Consider the following 23,805-nt stretch of genomic DNA (forward strand, 5'->3'; position numbering starts at 1 on the left):
CTCACACATGTTCCAAGCAGCCTTGCTGAGGGATAAACAGCAGCAGAGGTTTGACACAGAACATCTGGGAGAGGAGCTGTTAAGCAACTCCACGAATCCTTCCCTTGGCAAGATCAGCGGGTTGCAGACACTGATTTTCTGTATTCTTCAGGATACATGAAAACCAAGATTTACTAACAGTGGATACTTGCAGCACAGCTTCTTCTTCTTAGTGACAATAAAACATGCACGTGAACAACTCAAAGAAGAATTAAGGTATTACCAATTACTAATACGAAATTAAATGCACTAAAGAAATCTGTTAAAACCAGCTTACTAGGAAAATAAAAAAAAAAGGAAGTTGGCCAGGATTTCATTGTAAAATTACTAATAGTTGCAGAATATATTGTTATTATTCCTGTTTCAACTGTGATAGCATTCTATAGGTTGAAAAAAACCCACAACAATTACAACAGAAATAACACCCTTCAGAAATATTTAAATAATCTGAATTCTTTCACTGAAATAATACTCCTTGATATTCCAGATTAATTTTTTTCTTTTCCATTTGTTTAACTGAAAATTAAGTTCAAAAGCAGCTGCTGTTTAAAATTAATTTAAAGATTAAGCTGCATTCTCTTATGGAAAATGCATTTCTAGGAAGTTGAATTGAATCTCAAGAAACTATCATCAAATATTGTTGAACTATATGAAACTTTTGTGTTCAGAGAAGGATGTGCTTTAAATAAGGCAAGGCTGATACTAATTTTCACTTTTTCATCTATATCTTTCAGCAAAGCTGAACTGGAACATTTAGCCACAAACTATTTCAGTAGAAATAATTAAACAGCTCTCAAAAGAGCATGAAGGCAGGAAAATCAACAACAAAAGGGAAAAAAATCTCTTAAGAAAAACAATGAGTTGTCTTAAACTATTTTTGACCACTGAAATGAAATTATCAGAAATGACTCATCAAACTCATGTCAAGCAAGGCCATCACTTTCAATTCCCTCAATCTACAAAGAGAAACTTCAGTAATTCAAATGTTGTTATTCTCCTGATTTTGTTCATTATTAATAAAATTTGCAACTAATAGATAAGTATAGGAAATCTCTTTGGATATGCAGTTTGTTCTGCTGCTACTGACAGTCTTCTATTGCTACAAAGTAAATTTATAATAGGTATTGAAGAAATATAAATGAATTATCTCCCAGATTCCAGCTCAAGAATGTTCCATTTTTAAAATCTGTTAGTTTTATAAAGTTATTTTAAGATAAAACTGGGGGGAAAAAACAGTTTTGCCGATCAAACTTGCTTTACTTGGATACTTATAAGCCTAGGAGGCCCTCAGTACCTAGTACCTATGTAGCCTAAGTAGTAGTCCAAAGATAATTGGTGAAATTTCTGATTTTCTTCAGTTTAACAACTGTGCTCCCTTTCTTCCTGAAATAGGCATGCATATATTCTGATTTTTTTCTCCTTACACAGGTCATCTTAAAAAAAAATCAACTTTTTCTAAGGTTTATCATTAATACAGTTAAGAGAAAAAAATCACCGAAAGGACTGAAATGAAAGCACCACATATAACTAAGCAGCAACTACACTGTGCCAGCCTGCTTGTTGATGGCTATTAAAATAACACAAATCTTTTCCACCAGTCAAGATAAATGAAGGAACAGATTCATTAAAAGGAGGTAAAAAAAAAAAAAAAAAAAAAGAGTCATAAGTATATTTATGCATTGGAAGGAAGAAATATAACTGATAATTTAGCTTTTTCTTTTCACCATTGATACTAAATGTCATAAAAATTTTTGAAGTGACAGAACTTGCCACTCTGATCTTCTCAGATCTTCTCACTCTGTTCTCGTCTAGTAGTAAAAGACTGAGTCAATAAACTTGCTAGCACTGTCTACCCAAATCAAATATTAACCAACCCTCTTCAAGCTATAAACTATGATGGATATATACTGCAAAGGATTTAGTTTAATCAAATGGGAGGAGGAGACTTGGTAAATTAAAGGAATTTGGAAGATCTTCCTGATTCACACCTTACTGTGCTGTTTTTTAAGATAATCAATTGAAATCTTCTATTTCCTTGAACATATTAATAAAAAAAATTACATTTTTCTCTGTTGAAAACTTGTTTACAATTTCAGCTTTAATGTCATCCAAACATCATGGAAATAAGTGTATTCAGGAATACAGTCACTACAGCTTTTCCTCTTCAAATTGTGTATCAAAATTCCCAGTGACTATGTACTGGGAGCTCTGCACATGCTGCTCCTCACTCTGACAGTAATCTGGGAGACAAAAGTAATCAGGTTAATACTGAACAGAACTTGCTGCTTTCACATTTTCCCACCTTTTTGCACAAAGAGTTTCCTTTTTTTTCCAATAATTATTTTGTCTAAACAACCACAACAATGTTTAAAAAAAAAATCACTCACATATGCTTTTCAGATTCAAAGGAAAAATTCTTGTGTCAAAATCCCAGATATCAAAACCAAATCCTCAGGTTTTACCTAAATACCAAAGGTTTCTTGTGCTTTATACAATCATGCTAATAATATTGTCTTGATTTGCATCTTTCACCTACAAATTTAAGGGAAACGTTCCTTTTTGTTTTCACTTTTTTTTAATGGATTTGATTTGGGATTTGTCTTTTTTTTTTTTTTTTATGTTCCAAATTTTAATCTGACAGAATAATAAATTTAGGTACATGATGTTTATATTGTCAATGAATATTTGTGAGTAGAAGAATAGAGAACTACACATTTTCAGAGAAAAATATTAAGTCAGAAGAAGCTTCCAGGGATTGTCTAATCCAACACAGCTGTTCAAGAAAGGTCACCTAAGGTAGATGGTCCAAATTCATGTCCAGTAAGGTCTCCAGTACCTCCAATAACAAAGCTCCACAGCTTTTCTGGGCAACCTGCACCAGTGTTTTCTCACCCCCACAGTATTAAGCTATTTCTTGATGTTCAGACAAGAAGTCCTGTGGTTTAGCTTGTGCTCATTGTCTCTCGGTCTGTCACATGGCACCATGGAAAAGTCTGTCTTCCTCCTCTTCAGTCCCTCCCTCCAGGTATTCCTTTACACTGATGAGCTCCCCTGAGCCTCTCCCTCTCCAGGCTGAAGTTCCAGCTTTCTCAGTCCCTCCTCAGAGAGAAGATGCTCCAGATCCCTAATCCCATTTTGAGGCCCTGTGCTGGACTTGCTTCACCATGTCCACATTCCTCATAGTGGGAAGCCCAGAACTGAGCCCAGCACTGCTGATGTGCCCTCACCAGTGCAGAAGGAAGGGGAATGATCATCCCCCTGAAAGTGCAGGCAACACTTGTCCTAACACAGCTCAGTCCCTTATATTCATTTCAGTTCAAACTGTCACTTGGTTTGAAAGTCTCTTGGTTCCTTGAGGCAAACATAAGGGCACAAAAATTTTACAGATAAAACAAGTGAAAAGAGTAACATTTTGTCTCTATGAAGAACCATGCATGTCTTGGTGCCTGACCTACTCAAGTATCTTTTGGCTAATCATTCCCTCCTGCACTTGAATTAGACATGGTCCAATTATACCCTTTGGAAAATTATATGCCAGTGTGAAAATGTCTAATACTCCAGGATAATTGGAACTGTCTCCTGTGTATAAACTGTATGTAAATGGAGGAAGAGAAGAGTTATGAGAAAATGCAACACTCTAGCCTGGTGGCAAGATTAGTCTCTTGGGAAATGAGACATCTGGTTCCAATCCCTGCTCCACTGAGTGTTTAATTTTGTATACAGAGCAGCACAACAAACCTTATTTCTGAGTTATTTCTAGTCTGGTTATCAGACCACTTTCTTCAGAGAGGAAGGTGCATGGTCAAGTGTGCTTAGGCAAAAGTACTGAGTTGAATCTGAGTTTACTACATATAACATGACCACCCTTATCACCAGGCAAATATTTTAGTGCACTATCAAAAGCAGAACCAAACACCTTTGTTCTTTCCCTGTTTCACCACTTTTATAATATAAATTATTTATAAAACTTATAAATAAATAAATGAAATAAATAACACATAAAAAACCCAACTTCCAAAAAAATACAAAAAAGCCAGACAATACTTAACTTTAGTTGTTCTGCTTCAGGTGAATATCATATTTGACACGTTTTTTTCCAGTAGCAATTTTGAAAGTTGACTTCTTTCACACTGGGAATGTTTGGTTTAATAAGAAAAGAATTGTCATTATACAGGTTTAGTATTTACCTATTCACCTATCCGTTATGTTGAATCACCAGCAGACTTCTTAGAATGGATGAAGAGAAGGGACTCTGCTCCCCACCAGCTCATGTGACTGATACAAACCTTACCCTGCAGTCCCTCTTCATCCCACCTGCAGCCTTGGATTAAGGCTGATTGAGTCTGTTGGTGTTGTGAGGTCAGACTAGGGCCCAGACATGGAGGCCTATGTGACAGCTTAACTTGTTTACAGAGTTCATAGCAATGAAGAGGAGCTTCCTTCCAGCCAGCATGCAATTTCTTTTAATGTAAATTTAAAAAAAAAAAAAAAAAATCTCTGGAGTGCATGTTATCGTATCAGATCAAATATTTAGGCTAAATGCTTGAGCCTAATATTATGTCAAGTATGAGCTATACAAATAATGCACCAGTGTACTTGATATCATAAAAACAACAAAAAAAAGGCAGTATGAACTGACCAGATATATCAACAGAAAGAGTTCAACAGATACAGTTTTGAAAAGACTGGCATATAAAACACAGCATCATCTTTTCAGAATTACATGATTATGTATTTTATGGAGAAAAATTGCTTCCAGTCAAGTCTGATTCCTTCAGCTTCAAAAACTAGCACAAGGAAAACCCACTTTCCTTTGCCCAATAAAAAAATGAGTATTTAGAGAAAATCTCTTTCCCAAGAATCAGTCAATCACAGCTTAAAATTTTAGAAGTGGCTTAAGAAATTCTGGCAGCCAAATTCCATTAAAATTTATGGCCATTTGCCACTTAACTGTGACGCATCCCATACGTAACTGCAGGAACGGGAGCAGCCCCATGGTCTCAAGGGCACCGGCAGCAGGATGCCAGCAGCACAGCCACCCACAGCCCTCTCAGCACTTTGTGGATGATTGCACCCACATGCAAAATTCTCCTGAAAACTGTTTCACATGATCAGTTGAGAAGAAATGGGAAGGTGACTTTTTGTGAACAATAAGAAATACAAATATCCAGGTGAACTGTCTCGCCTAATGCTGACAGGTGATTCACAAAGCCTCTAGATAAGAAGAAAGATTCTTAGGAAACCAGACATGTATTGAAAGATAAAATCTGTATTTTGAATAATAGAATCCTCTAAAGAATTTGAATTATGTTCAATTTTAATGTACACTTATTTTTTCGACTAAGTATTCTGCTGTACACATCATAATGCAAACATCAACATGTATGGTATCAAATTAAATACTTCCATATTCTTGTGCAACAGCAAAAGGCAATGCTAGAAAACCTGGCTATTTATTAATGATAAAGTCTTTAAAGAAATAGTGATTTGGATATGAAAGAAACTACAGCAATGGCAAAAAATGTGGTCTCTGTGCCCCATGCATTTTAGAGATTTGAACAGCTCCCCAGTGACTTTTTCTTGCTCCCTACACAGGACTAACCTCTGTTTTCCTGCTTTTCTTTTCCAACACTACCAGGCCTTTCGTACTTGAGGGTCTCCATAATAAGTTACTATACAGGAAGAAGGGGAAAAGCAACATTAGTAAGAGCCCTGGAGGAAATTAATTTGAAATTATCTTGAATGCTACAGAAGAGGACTACAGAACAGACAATATAATTTTAAACCATGTAAGAACGTGATAAAATACAAAGACAAGCCAAAGCTTGTTTCTATCAGACAGATGACTGGAAAACTGCTTCAGATAGATCAGAGCAGCAGAAATGAGCAAATGATGGGAGAATTTATTTTTACAAAAATGTAGCACACATGCAGAGAAATATGCCCAATTTGCATAAATGGACACATATTCCAAAGCCTCACAGTGTAAGAAAAATATGTATTGTTAGTACATATGTTTAACAAAGAGATTAAATAAAGTAATGAAAAGTTATGGGGTTTTTTCCTTTAATTCTTCTGAAAAGATAAAATCATAAGCTAAACAGGAAAAGAAAAGAAACTTTATACATGTATATGTCAAAGTAAAGTACCTAAAGGGGATGCTCACCAAAGGGGGAGATTCACATTCAGAAATACTGACAGCAAACGTGATATTGTGAATGTTGTTTTAAGATAAAGTAAGGTGACATTGCCTTATGCTAAAATGAAAAATGTCAACCTCCTAAAACAAGGTCCATCTTGAGATTAGAGATGTCCATCTTATTTAACAGACCTGCAACATCCATATTTAGGTGTGTTAAATAAAATAAACATTTAAGAGCCGTTTCTGTTTCTTCATCATACCTCCATTAGGCAAGTGAGACACTTCATAGGGCTTTAGGAGACAGCCCAGGCAGCTCTTTGCCCTGCTAGGAGCCCATGGTCAGACTCAACACAGGTTCAATAACAGAAAGCTAATTTATCTTCCAAAGTATTCTACTCTCATGTTTGTCAGATTCACAACATTTTGTAAGCATTATCTGATAAATGCATAAAGCATTCTGCTTTCAGTTTGGTTTTCTACTGACAGAGAAAACACAGAGAGGTCTTGTAGTAACAATTTATATTCGAATTACAGCTTGCAGTGCTACAGACACATTATACAAATCATTTCGTCTCACCTTTGCCAGAAATCACAAAATATTACTATTTTCTAATGAAACTTCAAATCACCAGCAGTTGCTGTCAAACACCTTGTAATTTCTAAGCTAAGTCATTGTGTCCAGCTCAGATGCTAAAACATAGGTTTTTTTCTCAATTGCACATAATTTCTTATCATTATTTGCTGACTGGTTCTTTCTTTTGGTCTGTTTTTTTTACCATTTTTAATTACATAAGAGCCTTTATAAAAACTAAAAAATATTTCATTTAAAACCATGTCACAGTATTACAACTTTGTTACAGTGATGAAAAGAAATATTGTATTTCTAAAATACTTTCAGATGAAGGAAAAACTATTAGAGCACATTTCAGGAATTTCTACGTTTTCTTGTAAACTTGTTTATTTTTATTTCTCAATTGCAAATTTTTGTTCCATTGAAACATAATGGGAGGCTCATTCTGGAAAATAAACTCCATGGAATCAGAATTTGAGTATTACTTAGAATATAGAGCTGAGGAAAATCATTTAAAGGATTGCAAGTTTATTGCCCCACTCAACTGCTCAAGGAAAAGAATAAGAGAAAAAATAAAAACAAGAAAATGAAAAAATGTAAGCAAGTAGTTAACCAGATAAAGGCTAACATTTTCACAGTGATCTTCTTAAGACCACAGGTAGTAGCTCCCACTACCCAATTATTTTAAACTATAGTAATATCTAGAGTTTTTTCCAAATACCAATATTTAGTTTCATTGTGAATTAGTCCTACCACCTGCTGTCTTCAACAAGCCTTAAACCAAACCTCAGCACTGGAGGAAATTTTTTGGAAACAGACTGAACAGCTACAGCTCACAGGACATTGGAACCAATGGCATGACACCACATATGCACAAAATCAAGCTTTAACCAAGACATTTTTCCACACAGAAGAACACAAAAACCTAAGTGTAGATCACAGCACATTTAACTGAACATAGCAGAGATGAGGTTTCTCTTGTGCTCCTAGGTGCTCTGAAAATAAATGCATGAGAATGCTTAATGCCCTCATGGTAGCCAGGTATGTACCTCTGCCTGCAAAGAGAGAACTCCTGCAAATAAAAGAGCTGCATTACTTACATGTATCTTTAAAACTTTTGCAGATAAATAACTAAAATCCTCTAAATGTTTTAGATAGAGAGTAGGTAACTTCAAATTCTGTTGAACGTGGTGGCTCATATTCCTTTATGGTATGTGCCCTGATAGAGGACACTTTGCCATATGGTGTCCTGGACAGGGAGTCAGATGCTTGCAAGAGGAGCATCCTTCTTCTTCCAACAGCCTAATGAATAAAACCTGCATCAAGCTAAGCAACCAAAAGTGATGAAGTTTACAAACAGAATAGGCTACCTGTGTTTTGTCAAACAGCTTTTAGTGGAAAAGCGTAAGAAGAGGTATTTCAAATTAATTCTACCATCTCTATATGAAATGAAATCATGCTTGTCACTTCCTTTTAAAGGAACAGTATTAATAGGAGTTGTACCTGCATCATGTCAGAAGGGTGCACCTAAATGAAAATACCGTATAAAAAGGCTGCAGCCTTTGTACCTGGAGAGCAGACAACATCTGCTCCTTTATGTAAACAGAAATACTTCTTCTCTGCCCTTATCTCCTGATTTACCAGCCCTACAAATTATTCTGAGACTGGAAGTTCAGGCTCAGTGTTTTCTTCACAGCTTATCTATCACCAATATTAGAGGCCAAGTCACTCACTCAACTGCACCTGTTCAGCTCGACCAAACCTGAAGCATAAATTCAATGACTTCTGAAAGAGTGTGTACAACATAAAAAAATCAAACAGTCAAATCTTTGTGTGATTCTATCCAATATTTTTATTTATTTAATTTGGTGGCAGCTCATCTGTTATTGCAGGGTAGGAATATATTTTAAAGGGTTATTTAATATAGTTTGCAAGAACAATGAATTCTAAACACAACATTTAATATTTGCTTATCCTTTAAGTATAGGAACAAGAAGGTAAGACTGACTTTTATCTGATCGTAGATTTGATGCTGCCCAACAGAAAATTTAATGCAAGCACTTCAGGCAAATAGGTTTAAAAATATTGTTTTTCAGTTTGTAGGGAGAAAGTAAATCATACTGTCATGAGGTCCCTTAATTTATCTGTATAGCAGAATTTTAAATGTAACAGAAAACAGTTTGTTGAAATGTAAATAAAGCTTTGCATGCAGTGCTAACAGGGCAAGTTTATATAATATAAAATATTACACAAAGTCCTCATTGCTACCTTTAGTTTATACTTCTATGGTAACAAACTTAAAATAAACAGAACCCTTGTGTTAAAATCCAATGCAGAGTATCAACACTGATGCTTTTCAAACCTTAGAGACCATTTAGCTCTTCATTCTTCACTTTTTAGTTTTAGCTACTAGAATTAGCTCTGTTATTAAAAGTAATAGTTTACTTGTACCAATAGTCTAATTATTTAAAAAAATAGTACTCCAAAGTTTCAGTTTAGTTCTTACTCTTGAACACTGAGTAGCTGGAAATTTAGTTAAATTTGACCAACTTTATGTGGTAACAGAAAAATAGCTTTATTTATATCCCAAATCGAGAAAACAATAATGTTCAATGTATGTTCAGATATTAACATATTAATGTATTATACAGTTAAGCTTGATTCTGACACTGTTGTATTCTACATGCTAGAAAAAAGAATACCTGAAAACCTTATGTTGGTAAGTATTCAGACACTTACAGCACTGAATAGCAGGTAAATTTATTTACCTTTTTTTAAAGCTCATGTAGACTATCAGTACTTGAAGTACCAAGGTACCCAGGCATTTGAACAGCAAAAACTGTGAATATTTATGATTTTCTGATTTAGGTCCTCATTTCTAAAACTGGAGCAATGGAAGAGTCACTGAAGAAACCAACCAGCCTACTGCAGCTCAATTTATGATAACTTAAAGAAAAAAAAAAAAAAAGAAAAAAAAAATCTACTAGCTAAATTCTTGGATAAGAATTGGTAGTGCAACCTGATGTTAAATGGGCTCCAAGAATTCAGGATATTGGAGCAGCTGGTACAATAATGACTTTATAATTATTATAATCAGCAACTCCCTTGGCACCCTGAAATATTGTATTTTGGTGTCTAGGCCTCCAAATGGAGCAGATATTTGTGCACATGTTCTCGATACACACCTGAAGGAAAAAGTATTTCTTCCTACCGTCAAAACAAGAGATATATTATCACAACTCTTTGGAAACACACTACAGCACAGATTAAATTGATAAAACAGAGAATGAGAGGAAACAAAAAAGCCACAGAAGAGAAGGAATAAGAATACACTGTTGCTTATTCCTCACCTCATAGGGAAGGACTGTGTACCTGCGCAGACTCTGCAACCATTAGGTTAAGGATTTTTTTAAGCAGCACAAGAAAAAAAAACAGGAAAAATAGAGGAAAGGAAAGAGCAAGAAAAAGCACATGGTCAATGGGATTATAATGTGAAAAGGGAAAAAAAAAAAGCTATCCAGCTGTTTTCCATTCAAGTACATAGGACTCTTCTTGAGATTTATTATTCAAACCCCCAGGACTCCAGCTCTTAAACAAAAGAGCTGCAGAGAACATTCTGGGTTGGCTCTGCTGCCTGTAACAGGGAAGTCAAGCCCCATAACCTGTGCTCTGACATGGAGGAAGAGCTGCCAGACATACAGTGACTTAAAGACACAGAGCAATGGCAGGGGTGAATACTATCCAATAAAAAGATATTTCAAAACTACTGAGTTTTTTTTCCTTTTCCACTTCTTCTGGAAGCACTTGCAGCTCAGAGGATTTTCTCCTGCACACCTCAGAGAAAAGGCCAGGCCCTGTTCAGAGCACCAAGACATCAGCAAAGAAGCAAAGAGCGCTGTGTTGTGGTTCCAAGCCATCCCAGCAGGAGAGGCAGCTGTGCAGATGCACTGTCTGGGGGCCAGGAAGGCTGAGCCGATGGGGCAGGGCTGGAGCTGAAGGTGTCGGGCGGCTGCCCGGCCATCTGCTGCTGGAGAGGAACCACCAGCCACCTGCCATGCCCAGCCTGCTTAGTAAACACACCTTGGGTGAGAGCACTGCTGAACACAGCCCCGCTCGGTGCATACTGACACCACCCAGCCAACTCCCAACAAAGGAGCCTTCACAGACAGGCTCAGCCACAAGGGAGTTTTTTCGAGAACCAGAGTGACTGCTACAGTCCAACAGACCCTGGAGTGAATAAAGTGCCCATGACCCCTCAACTTTAGGTACTATTATCTAATTTCTAGCCCCAAGAACAACCAACACAGCGCCAGGCAAAGGCTTATGTGGTGGTGCTTCCCTGCCTTCCACCCTTCCCGGTGGCCGAGCTTTTCTAAGGCCTTTCCCCCTTCAGCAGGTTGGATTCACTCTACTCCGGATGTGCCTGAAGGCAGTTCCAGGAGATTATGACACCATTGACAGCAGCCTGGGGTGGGTGAGGATAAACTAGGCTATCCAAACAGTGGAGAGTAACTCCAGCACCCTTTGGCTGTAGGGGAGACAGACAGCTAATCAAAGCCATGGCAATGTTTGGCTAGTAAAGATCATGTTTGCAATAGAGGTGGGCAAAAGGAGAAAGGGACCATCTGCCTCCTGGGTTTCACCTTGCCCCAGACATCCTGCAGCAGTTTGCAAGCAGGGCTGAGCCCAAGGACTAGACAGATGACTAGTGTGCAAGCAAGATCAGTGCCCCAGCCTTCTCCTGCTGTGGGTTTTCAGAAAGGAATTAAATCTTCCCCCTTCAACATTTACAGCTTTTCCCAATCCATGTTTTAACTGAACAGCAGCATACCTTCCAAATCTTATTTCACAAACAGCATAACAGAGTCAATTATCTTGTTTATGTTTTATTCTCAAAAATAGATATCCACATTGAAAGCAGCATATAACTTTTTTTGTAGGAGGAACTTCTGGTTTGTGCATGCCTGGCTACTGCATGAAGCCCATTCTTTAAAGTCAGACAGGTTTTTTTTGAGTTCTCCATTAATACTTTTTTCCCCCACAATGTATTTCTTCACAGAACTGCAAAATTTTAGTCAATGATCAGACAAAAATAGCAACCTCTTTCTCATAAACAGGAAACAAATACACTTCCCCTAATTTTATAGCATATTTATGGAAAATGCTGACCAACAAATTAAAGATGGTTCTACCACAAACTGTATCCTGTCTCCCCTGTTGTACAGTACGTACAGGACAGATTACTTTGTTTTTTCTTGGGGAAACAGTCCAGGACACAAATGATCCCTGCATTTCTCAGTACAGCTCTATCCCTCATTCTGAAGGCATTTACACTGGACAGTGGAATCAGTGTGGGAGAAAAACACAGACAAAGGAAAAGTTTACCTCAGTCATGAATATGAGCCTAGGAGTTATGGAAAAATGGCTAGGCCTTATTAAGCTTAAGAGTAAAAAGAATTACATAAGACTCTAAATTCTTCTGGGCAACTTTGAAACAGAGAGGTAAATGAAAATCAGGTGCTGTGGTACAACTTCAGCTTGCAGTGCCCCAGGTCAATCAGTGCTAGTGCTTGTCTTTACCCACAAAGGGTTTGTAAGGAACAACCAGGTTGCCTTTCCCACATCCTTCAGTGCAGGCAAACACCACTCCTATCACAGGATAGTAAGGACTTGTCACAGCAATCCTTCCCTTTAAGCTTCTCAAAACCCACAGAAGCACAGCCAAGACCAGAGGTGACCACGCAGAGCAGAAGTTACCAGTCCCTCATGGCTTTGGTCCCATGTGGTGGCCCAGCTCTACCACAGCCCACTAAACACAGCTCAACAGCACCCATTAGGAATAATCTGGGGTATTTCAACAAAGAGATTTTAAAAGTTATTATTTCACAGTGTGTTTCATAGTATTTCAATACATGTTTGTATTTCTCTATCTTAAAAATGAACATTCAACAGTTATTGCTAGCACACAGGCATGAAAACTAGAAAAAATTAGCACAGATCTAGTATTTCAATCTTTGCAAAAAATAGTCAAACTTGTAAAACACACTGTGACTAAAGGCTAATTACAGATACAGACCAACACGATGACATAGAATAAATTAGCTCCTGAGCTTGTCAGTGTCAAAAAACATTCCCTAGCATACAGTCACCATGTTTGTATAAAAAGATGCTTTCCTTAGGAGGCAAGTCAAGGAGGCCTAGATACTCCTTCTCATGGAGACAAGTTATCCTACTTGCTCATATCCATACAAATCCCTTTGGACTGTGCTGTATCTTCCAGGTTTTTAGAGAAATAACAAAGCTGTAGAACTTTTGTCCTATTTCCAAATGTTTCAACAAGAAGCACATAAATTTTGCTTAAAATAATGGTCCCAAGTAAGCAAGTTTCTCCACAACAGGAGCTGTATCAACACCTTTCAGAAAAGAAAACTACTGAAAAGACACTTCCCAAGAATAAAAAAGACAATTAATTGTGAGCATTTTTTTCCTTTTCTTTCTTTTCTTCTTTTTACTCATGTTTACCTGCCAGTTGTTTTCAACCAATTATCACAAACTATTTTGGGGATAGGACCCAGTATCTGGACAAGGACCTAAAATGTCAGGTACTTGCCAGCGTCCTCAGAACATTTTACAGATGCTGTGGTAAATCATTTTTTGACGTTCAGTTTAAAACCAAAGTACACCAACCTAAAAAAAGTCACAAAAAGTAGGACAGGAGTTGGACATTCGCTCTGATAGAAAAAAATGTTTATTGTTAAAAAACCCTCCTGAACTAAGAGGAACTTTTACCACTTCACTACCACATAAAAGTCCTAAATTTCCCTTAAGCATATTTGTGCTAAATATTTATGATAATGGACAGTTGAAACATAGAAATATAAACTCTTTAATCCTGCAAAGGCTGCAATATATCTATAGCCTTGCTTCTCATCAATACTCCAAGAACAGGGAGAAAGCAGAATATTGAGCACATCCCTTTTCCAACCACTAACAAGCTGTTCCTTCCCTCCCTGAAAGCCCACAGGCTATTTTAAACAGGGTCTGTGAAAGAGCACAGCACCCATGGCTGTTGCTGCTATTCTAGAGATCCCATGATGATTCCTTTCTGGGAAGGATCAAAGCCACCCTCCCTGCTGTGCTCCCCTGTTCTCCTTGCCAGGGGTTTGCATTAAATGAGCATCATTTCAGCACTGCCTACCTCAATTTCCACTGTAAGTCCAACAAGATCACCTAACCAAGTGATTCACTGAAACATGAGTAAAAAGTAAAGGCTGCAACTAAATAATTCTTCCAAAATCAGAGAATCAAAGCAATATACTTTGTGACTAGTTCTCAACTGCCAATTTTCGTTTAAGTGAAACAAAGACAACAAACAGGAGTTAAAGCTGCAACAAATCCTTAGACTAGTTTGGTTTGGTAGAAGGCAACCACCCATACCTGCGATAGATCACTTGCACAGCTTTTCACAGTGTCAAGGATTTACTTTTATCACCAAAGTGACTGCACAAACTTTGCTTAAATAGTATCACAAAGCCATTGCCATGAATACAAGGCAATCTTGTTCATTAATACACAAATGGTTTTAAAGTGGTCTTCATTGCTAGGCTGAGCTTTCAAAGTCCCTTAAAAATGTGTGCCTTGTCACTTATTCAAATACATATGAAAGTATAACGATGCAAGATCAACTAAAACTCTGGTCCCTAAAATGAACAGCAAGGTTCCTATTGGTCACAGTTGGTTCCACTTATCTTACCTGCTATAGCATGAAGGAAAGAAGCCTGTTGCTGGAAACAGGAATAACAGGAAAACACAGTCTTAACAGGATGTAAAACCATACTTTCAAAATTAATGTGAAGATTCTGTTATTAGCTTTGTGGTTTCTGCCCTTTTTTTTCTGTTTACAACACAAGAGGAAAGACTCCTGTGCTGTATTAGATTAAGGTACTGACTTGGGAATGATCATTCCCAAATTGTAGTTCCAGCTCCAATACTCACATACTGCAGCAAGGCAATTCAATTAACCTTCCTCCATATTTGCTTACCTTCCTGTGTAATGGGGTAAGACCTCCAGAAAAGGGGCTCTATAAAGCTTAATTTTTATAAAACTCTTAAGATGAAACAGAAATATGCCATACTAAATAAAATGTACACAAATAAAAAGTGCATCAACAGTTACTGTATACTCTAGAGCTAGTTGGAAAAAACTGCAACTAAACAATTATACACCATGGAATGCTGCTTTACTGAAATCTAAATGCTACACCTAACTCATATCCATTGTGCTGACATTTAATAGCAAAAGATTTCTTCTGTCAGTTTTTGAAGCATGTGTGTGGGTTCATTTGGAATACTAATAATAAAATAAAACTTTTAAAAAATAATAAAGTGCTCCATAAAATGGCATTTATTTGTTCAGTAACTTTATTTTTAAACTGCTGATATGCACTACATACTTTGGAAATTTTACATCAAAAAATTTTAACTGTGCTTTAAAACACTTTTCTTGTCCAAATTGACACTTCAATAAAGTTCTTTGTGATCTGAATATATCATATATGAAAAATTCAATCCATAGTTACAGTGATAACAACAGAATTTTCAATCACATGCTGTCACACCTTCCTATGACTCTTGTAAAGTGAATCTATATCCTATATTCAATTAAAACTATTCTTAATAGGAATTAAATCTTATTTTTTATATTCAAACAATTATTTCCTAAATTTAATACACAGATCCATAAAGAAAACATTGTGGTGAATGAAGCCCTATTCCTCAGGTTAGAGACTTACTGGTTTTGCTTTGGTTTTATTTTACTTTCTTAAAATACTACATAATCTGAACTATTATTAAATATTGCAAGGTTTTTTCTGCCTTTGTAGAGCTTTAATTTTTGTTTTCATTAATTATTTATGAAAAACAACTACAATAGTAAGTTTTGCTAAATTCTTTTTTCCCCTCAGTTAATTTTATCTACAGTTAAAAATGGGGTTAAGAAGGACAGATATATCAGGCCTAAGAAGTCCTTAGCAACGTTATACAGAGATATTACCTCAGACTTCTGCAACCTATTATAACTTTTTACTGAAAGAAGCATGATTATTACACCCTGAAGCACATTTTAAATGTCATAATATATTGGTTTGCATTAGAGTTCATCTACAGCGAATACGTGGTTTAAGTAAAAAGATTTTTATCCTCTGTGCTTTGAGGTAGGTTAGAAATTCAGGTATCTATATAGAAAGCAGAAGCCTTCAAATATCCTGCTAAGTCCCTCAGCCCCTACGGATTTAGGTTTTCACAAACATCCTTAAATGCACAACCTCCGATTCCATACTGGCCTTAGTGGTCCAACAACTATAAAGCAACAACAGATTCAACTCCTCACAGATCTTCAAACTATCCATCAAACTCCCCTACCTCTACAAGCATTTACACGCTTGTAAAGCATTAACAAAAAAAGGAGGGGCTGTGGGAGAAGAGAGGGAATAAGGTGACACCACATGCTCTGCCCCTCAAGCAACAGCTCCCTGACCAGAGGAATTGCTTGACTGTCCATCAGGGTCCCTCAGGCAAGGATGGGTACCAAGGCTGCCTCTTCTCTCCAGAGTTCCACCAAATGCTTGCCTACTCTTGATCACAGAAGTTCTTCCTCTCAAAATTGCAGTGGCTTCCATTATTGTGTAGAATGTAAAGGTTTTTGTTTTGGGTTATTTTGGTTTTAGTTTTAGCTTCACAACTGGAAGAATACAAAAAGTTGCAAACATTACTTATAACACAAAGAACTACCTATTCACAAGAACAAATCTGCTCATTGCATGCCATAAACACATCAGCATTCAAATCTTTTTCACTGAAAATCTGAATTAGATTTGAATTATGTTTGTGGAATCACCTGTATACACCCATCTGTATACAGTTTAAGATTATATTTATTCTAAAAAGAAGCATTATATATATGCAAAAATAAATTTTAAAGATTAAAAATTTTTATCTTAAACAAGAGTTTATTTAGAGACAGAAGCCATCCCAAGTATTTGAATCAAATACCTAAAGTTTTATTTTCTAATTATTGAAGATCAGTGATTCAGGGAATCAATATGCTATCCAGGGTAGAAACACTGTGTGGCACAGTTGAAAAAAAAAATATTTGCAGTCTGATGTGTTTGGATAGTGATTCAAAAAACCTCTGACATAAATTTGCCTTCTTGTGACTTACGCAGACACTGCACGTCAGGTAACCAATAATTATCAACCACATCCATTACTTCAGTTCCTTGTAAATGAGGTCAAAATGCAGCTCAGATGAATTACAGTAACCCCTTAAGGCAAAGTATTTAAGCCAATGTGTGGGTCCTACAAAAAAAAGCCAAGCAAGATCTATTTTATAAATCATGGGTTTAATTAACATTGTTATTTTGTCATCTGTTCAATCAGATCAGAAGACCAAGAGGAAAATAAAGTTCCTCACTCTAGCCAGGAAGTATGACTGGCTGGAAAGTTTTAAGGAGATGAAATCACCAATAGTAATTAATTAATCCAGATCCTTAAAGATAGTTTTAAAATCAATATTAAATACAGGTCATGTGTTAAACACAAAAACTCAGAAGTTTTTGATGGACTCCAGAGTGTTTCTTTTAAGCAAATTGATTCTGTCATTTTGTTTGGAAAGGAGAACATGCACATACATCAAAAAACTAGGAAGCTTTACAGAATCCCCAGTAGCGCACAAACCATGCACAAACAAAGATAAATAACATTTATTTCCCTTTCCTTTAAAAAGGCTAAATTAAGATCAATATTAAAAATTCTGATTTATCATCAACAGGAAAATAATGGATGTTTATGTCATAAGACAAAACATTTGGATATTTTAATCAACTTAACTTTATTTGTGAAAGTATGACAATATGGCAAAGCTTCCAGCTCTCCTGTAAGAGAAGAAGTATTCTCAGTTTTACATAATTGGAAGGAGCCTGCAATGCTGCTGTCAAACCAACACACATGTAAGACCACAAACTGAAGGAAGGAGGGAAAGGCTCTGTGCATGCTGCTGATGACCCAACCTCCAAACAGCCTCACCTCAGCAGCATGATAGAGACCAGTTCTAGAAAGTATCAGGTCAAAAAATAAAAAAAACTAAACCCAAACAGTGACCTTATGTGCACCTCCTCCTGGATGCTTTAACACCCCTGCTACAGCATTCACATCTAGCTTTATATTAAAGCTGAAGTTATTTAATACTTTTTCTGCTTGGCTGCCTGTTCATGCCCCCATCCCATCTAAGGCTTGTGGCCTTCTCTTTAACCATTTGTAGCTATGAAGGTTTAACTGATGGAGTCTTAAGCCACAGTATTTTTACTGGTTTATTTTTCTCTGTGGTGCAATGTCCTTCTGTCATTTTTGTTTGATTTTAAATTTACTTTTATGTAAAACATATCTATTTGCACAATCAAATGTCACTAGGAAACAGAGGATGCTGCTGATGTGCTCTCCAGAATTACACTTAAATGGCTTTCAGCCTTCAAGGATACAGATCTCATTTTAGCTACTAGAGTACCTAACTTACTCACATGAAAATACTTTTTTCTTCAGCCGTGTCAACTTCAGCTATCAAAAAAATAATGTTTCAGTGTCAAGTATATAAGCAACACCAATGTTCCATCATGTTCAAGGAAATTATTCCAACTAGGGGATGTAGTAGTTTATTAAACAAATCATTTTCCAGGATATGTGTACTTAAGTTTCTTTTTTTAGGTACATTATGTTCTTTTATGCTTAGTTTTGTGAGAAGCATAACCGTTCTACAAACACAGTCTCCCTGTCCAAAGTGAAATAATGCTTATGCCAGTAGTGGGCCTCTCTACCCCATGCTTCACACTACTCATGCAAGGCAAACTTGTATTTTGGAGATTCCTCTGAAGACTTTTTCATTTGCCTTTCTTCAGTTTGTTTCTTTAGGTTAGATGATAGGCCAGCTTTTCATTGAAAGTTAAATAATGCTAATATGTCAGAATTTAATACTGTTGTCAAAAATCTAAAATAGTCTTACTGTACTTTTCCCACAAAATGGAAACTTGTATTTCCTTTTTTTTACAGAATGGTTCTCAAATAGAATTAAGTACAGGTATCACTAAATGCTTTGCAATCTCATTTTTTTTATCAGCTAATAAAATTATGCAGGTCTTTGAGCTTTTATATGAAGCCAACAGCGTAAATATTTTGAGTGCTACATTGCTCATAATTCTGTAATAAGCTGACAGATGATTTTTTTTTTCCCTAATTGCACACTAGCAGTTATTTTCTTAACAAAACACAAACCTTCCAGCAATTCTATTTCTCTTTACACAGCAGCACATGGCAGAAAGCACAAAGGGATCAAGAAATAAAAATTAAGTTTAAAAAAACTATTTTTATTTTACTAAACTTAATTACTAATCTGTTTTATAAATAGAATCCTCCAATTTTTCAGTATGTTACTATTACCATGAAACCTTTAATACAGCAAGCAGCACAAAGAGGTAGACGTGCTCAGAAAGTTCTAATAACAAAACATGCAATGCACAGGGTCAGGAGCACTGCTTATGCTTTTACAGTTTTGCCAACAAACACCCGTTCCTCGCTATCCTGTTCATGGTGTGGATCAGGCAGATATGAACACATCCTTTAGATCTCTCTCTCTCTGCTTCCAGTGGTAATGGAGAAGCTAAAAGGGCAATGGAACACACAGCTGGCTGCACCATGGACTCCTGAAGATGCTCCTGAGCTAAATGCTAGCATGGGAGTCATTGTTTTCCTTGACAATGTTCCTGCCCACACGTTTCTGTGCCACTGTCTGTAAGACTCTGTGGCCACAGGACAATGACAGGTCCAACACTGTAGTTCCTGAGTTACTCATCGCCAAAGCAAAACCTGCCCTACTAAGGAAGTCAGATGTTAACAGATACCACTAAATATGTATTTGGCACATTCATGCTTGAAGAGTTACAAGATCAAAGCATGCTAAACAGCTGAGATTTGATGCCTGTTTCAAACACTCACTTCAATGATTAAGTATAGCATCAGTTAAATAGATACAAAATGCTTGTTACATCAACATTAAAAATGAGGCCAGAGGTTTTGGTTTAACAGGGACTGTGAGCTGCCCAGAACAACCTCAGTTCACAGAGGAGAGACAAGAGCACCCAGTCTCTTGGCTCCCAACCCATCCCACCTTCAATTTACTAAAAGCTTTTATCCTAAGAAGGAAGGACTGAGTTGCCCTTTTTTTCCTTTTTAAGTTATAGTATTTCAACATAGATAAGTGACAGCATAACAATCAGGCCAATTTTTTTTTCCCTTAATATTTTTGTGATTTTTTTTAACTGTCTACAGAATAAATAAGAAAGAAATGGCCAACAGACAAAAGCAGAAGTGCAAAAAAAAACAAAAACAAAAAAAACAACAAGAACAAAAAAAACACAACAGGGGAAAAAAGGGTTGATAAAAGCTAAACCACAGACATTAGGATTTTGAAGCCACAAATACTTGCAAGACTTACTGAGATAGAACCCAGTTATCTGTACTTGATTAAGAATTTCATTAGAAAAAAATGTTTGGGAGGTCAGAGTATCCTGCTGTTCAAAGCACCTTCACAGAAGTCAAGTGGAAACTTTCCATTTGAGAACTGCTTTTCCTTGGAACAACAAAGCATCCTTGAGAGAAAATTATGAGATTTTGATGTTTTACCTTTACTACCATAAAAATCCCTGATTTATCTCAGAATTTCACTATATAAAAAGAACTTAAATTTATAGTACAGAAAGTCAGAAAGTAAAACATCAAGAAGGGGATCAGCAGATAATGATTTAACTGTTAAATAGAAAATAATGCAAAAATAACTTCTTTGCTCACATGTGTACTGACCTCAGGAAACACAATGCATGCAAGGTAGAAGAGGAAAAAAATGATAAATTTCAAAATCCTATGGAATGCTGTTTTCAATAAATACACAACACTGTCTCCTGGACTAGAAACAAAACTCCCCCAGAGATTAATAGCTTAGTGATTAAAAGCATAACGATTGGGCAAACCATAAGGTACACACTAACACACAGGCCTTACATTCTCTTTATCTTCCTTCAACAAGGTGAAACTCTAAAAAGCAGAGTACTAATGATACTATTGCATGATCAGTGCTGGAAGTTAACAGCCTGAATATTCTTAACTCACATTTTAACAGGATTTCTAGCATATTAACATATACAAAACAGCTGATGAATTAACATTACCTGAATTAATTTTGTATTCCTTACTTTTCTTTTAAATTACTTGAATTATATAATGGAGAAAAAGCTGACAGGTAGCTGCTTTTTGACATCATTGATTGCTCAGAGGCCACCCATCTATTGAGACATATTGAATGAGAACTGATGAAAGTAAACAGGCTTTCTTCTTCAAGAACTCCATCTCTTTCATCAGGCAAATTGTAAAGAAATGGCCATTCCACTTTTCTCAGAGTTGAATGAAGAATCCCTGGCAGCATTTGGTGCAGAGGGGAAAAACAGCACCATTTTTGTGCATACAGACTCCAAAAGAGATCTACCTCTACTCTGCTGCTCCCTTTTAGGGTTGTTTTAATAAGAAGCAACAGTAGTGGTTTGGGAAGTTTTAACCAAAAATAACAACAAAAACCCAGAACAACTACCACTAGGTTAATAACTAACCCTATTGAAAGCTAAGTAGTTTACTGCTGATGTAATACCTGAAGCAACTGAAAACTCAGCATTTTTAATTAACTCTCATTAAACTTTAAAAGTATTTTTCTGGTCTTTAGGCACAAGGGAATTTTTTTTACTTAATCTTATTTAAGTGAATAGAAATTATTAATGCACCAATTAATCATTGTTTCACGAAAGGAAACTGTAATTTAAATATGTTCTGGTTATTAGCTCAAGATCAAAGAATTATTCCCTTATTGTTTCCTCCAAAACAACTAGCACACTGAGGCTAATGTGCTATTATCTTCAATTTTTCTGAGCCATTACAATAAAAGTTAAGACTAGGATCTTCATTAGGTCTTCCTTTGTTTTGCCATTAAATGAGAAACTAAATGTCATGAAGAGCTATTGGCATTACACAATTTGCTACAGCAGGAGCAAGGAGACATAGAGATTTGGGATGATGTATTTTATTAGTTTTACCTTTTATTAAAAAAAAAGTTTCCCTGCTTTAAACAGAGCTTTCCAGATTTCTGTTCTAACAGCTGAAGTTAGAGCTTCAACACAAAAACAAAATACACTGCTAAGTAAACTCTGAGAACTTTATCTCCACAAAAATATATGACTTAGAAGAAATACTAAGCAGTCCTTTTTAACTAACAGTACTCAAAGACTTAAAAATATTAAATGCCGATAATATCACTTTTTAGAAACATCTCAATACAGAGACTAGGCAAAGGCAAAAAATGCCAAGTTATACCCTTTTGGAAAACTTTAAAAAAAAAAAAAAGTTCAAAGACGAGGATTTTTTGTTATCATCTTCAAGGTAAAAAACCAAGGCAAAAGAAAGAATCAGACTTAAATGGAATCAAAGTTTTCTGGAAGAGTGTCTATTTTCTTCCTATTTTATTTTGAGGCAGCGATAACAACTGTTCTAGAAGATTAACTAAATCCTGTGTCATGAGGACATAACCACAAAGTAAGTGGTCTGTGATCAGACAGATACTGTAGGCACTAAGAGAACATGTCCACTAGAGATACTAATCAATGCAATGCAACTGAATTATATTTTAACCAAAACCACCTCATTAGCAAGGCAATCATACAATTCCTGTATAGACAAATTAATCATCAAATAACTTGGACTGGGAGAGTCATATATTGGGCTTTAAAGGTCATATATTCCAGCCCTCTGCAATGAACAGGTACATTTTCAACTAGATTGAATACCAACCTGCTCAGAGCCCATCTGACCTACCTTGAAGTATTTCCAGGGATGTGGCATCCTAACACCTCTCCAGGAAACCTGTTCCAGTATTTCACCACCCTCACTGTAAGAAAATTCCTCCTTAAATCCAATCTGAATCCAGCCTCTGAAAACCATTACCCCATCTACTGTACAACAGCAGCCAATAGTCAATTTAACTGTAAAACATCAAGAACAGTCCTTTGAGGTATTTAACCAAATTTAAGGTCAAAAGATATATCTAAAAACAAAGATTTTTTTTTTTCTTTTTAATCTCTTGTAGGTCCTGTATGTTGCAAATCTCACTTCAGTCATTTAATCAGCTGTATTTAGGTCTGCTAGTGCTAGCTTGCCAGAGAAGGCTTGTCAGCATAGCACAGAGGCATGATGAAGGAGTACTGGGGGCTGGAGAATCTCCACCAATTCTGGTAATTTGTCTCTTCTGAGGCTAAAATCTGGACCTAGCTCTCAGTCATCCTGCATCTAATCACAGCATTAGAGAGGAAAATGCTTTAATACTTGGCTTTTGTTTTCAAAATTGCCCTAGCCATTACTGCGTTAACTTCCAATTTTTGATTTTGTTAGGAAACTTAGCTAGGAAGTTTTGCTTTATTGTTTGGTTTGGGGTTTTTTTTGGGTTTTGTTTGGTTGTTTTTCCAGAGACATTTACCTTAAATTCCTGAACATTTGCTTTTCTCAATGTTTTCCTTCGCATTCCTTAACACCTGTTTTCAATTCATATAGTAAGTATCTAGAGTCAGCCTCATTGAGCTCCACTTTTTTTTTTACATATATATACAAACACACAGGTATTCATATATTCCCATACATATATATGCATATTCTCATACATACAAGAATACAAATATCACAATCTTTTTTTTCTACAGCACCACCTAGGGGACGAGGACCCTTTCAAAGTCCAAGTGTTTTGGACTGTGATTCCCAGCCTTATGACTGGGCTCTGTCTGATTTCCTCAGTTTTAAAAACTGGCTGCTTCAACTGTGACCCTCCTTTGATTTCTCCATCAAGCTGTTTACTGATTTGATAAAATGTGTAGACAGTATAATTGTCAATGATTCCATCTTTGTTTCTAGATCATTAACA

General features: G+C 36.2%; 1 protein-coding gene across 13 annotated transcripts in view; it reads right to left on the reverse strand.

Moving 5' to 3' along the window:
• The window catches only part of CHRM3 (cholinergic receptor muscarinic 3), a 267,267-nt gene that overhangs the window by 220,211 nt on the left and 23,251 nt on the right, over positions 1–23,805 (reverse strand). Inside the window, exons 2-3 of one of the 13 annotated variants that reach the window (XM_085576751.1) lie at positions 5,642–5,711; positions 1–4,169 (exon numbers count right to left, since the gene is read on the reverse strand). The exons of 11 other annotated variants lie outside the window; for them this stretch is intronic. The gene's annotated coding sequence lies outside the window, so the exon portion shown is untranslated. One more of the 13 variants, XM_085576758.1, reaches the window with a different exon arrangement.

The sequence above is a fragment of the Lonchura striata genome, chromosome 3 (genome assembly GCF_050655825.1).
Source record: "Lonchura striata isolate lonStrDom1 chromosome 3, ASM5065582v1, whole genome shotgun sequence".
Classification (NCBI taxonomy): Eukaryota; Metazoa; Chordata; class Aves; order Passeriformes; family Estrildidae; genus Lonchura; species Lonchura striata.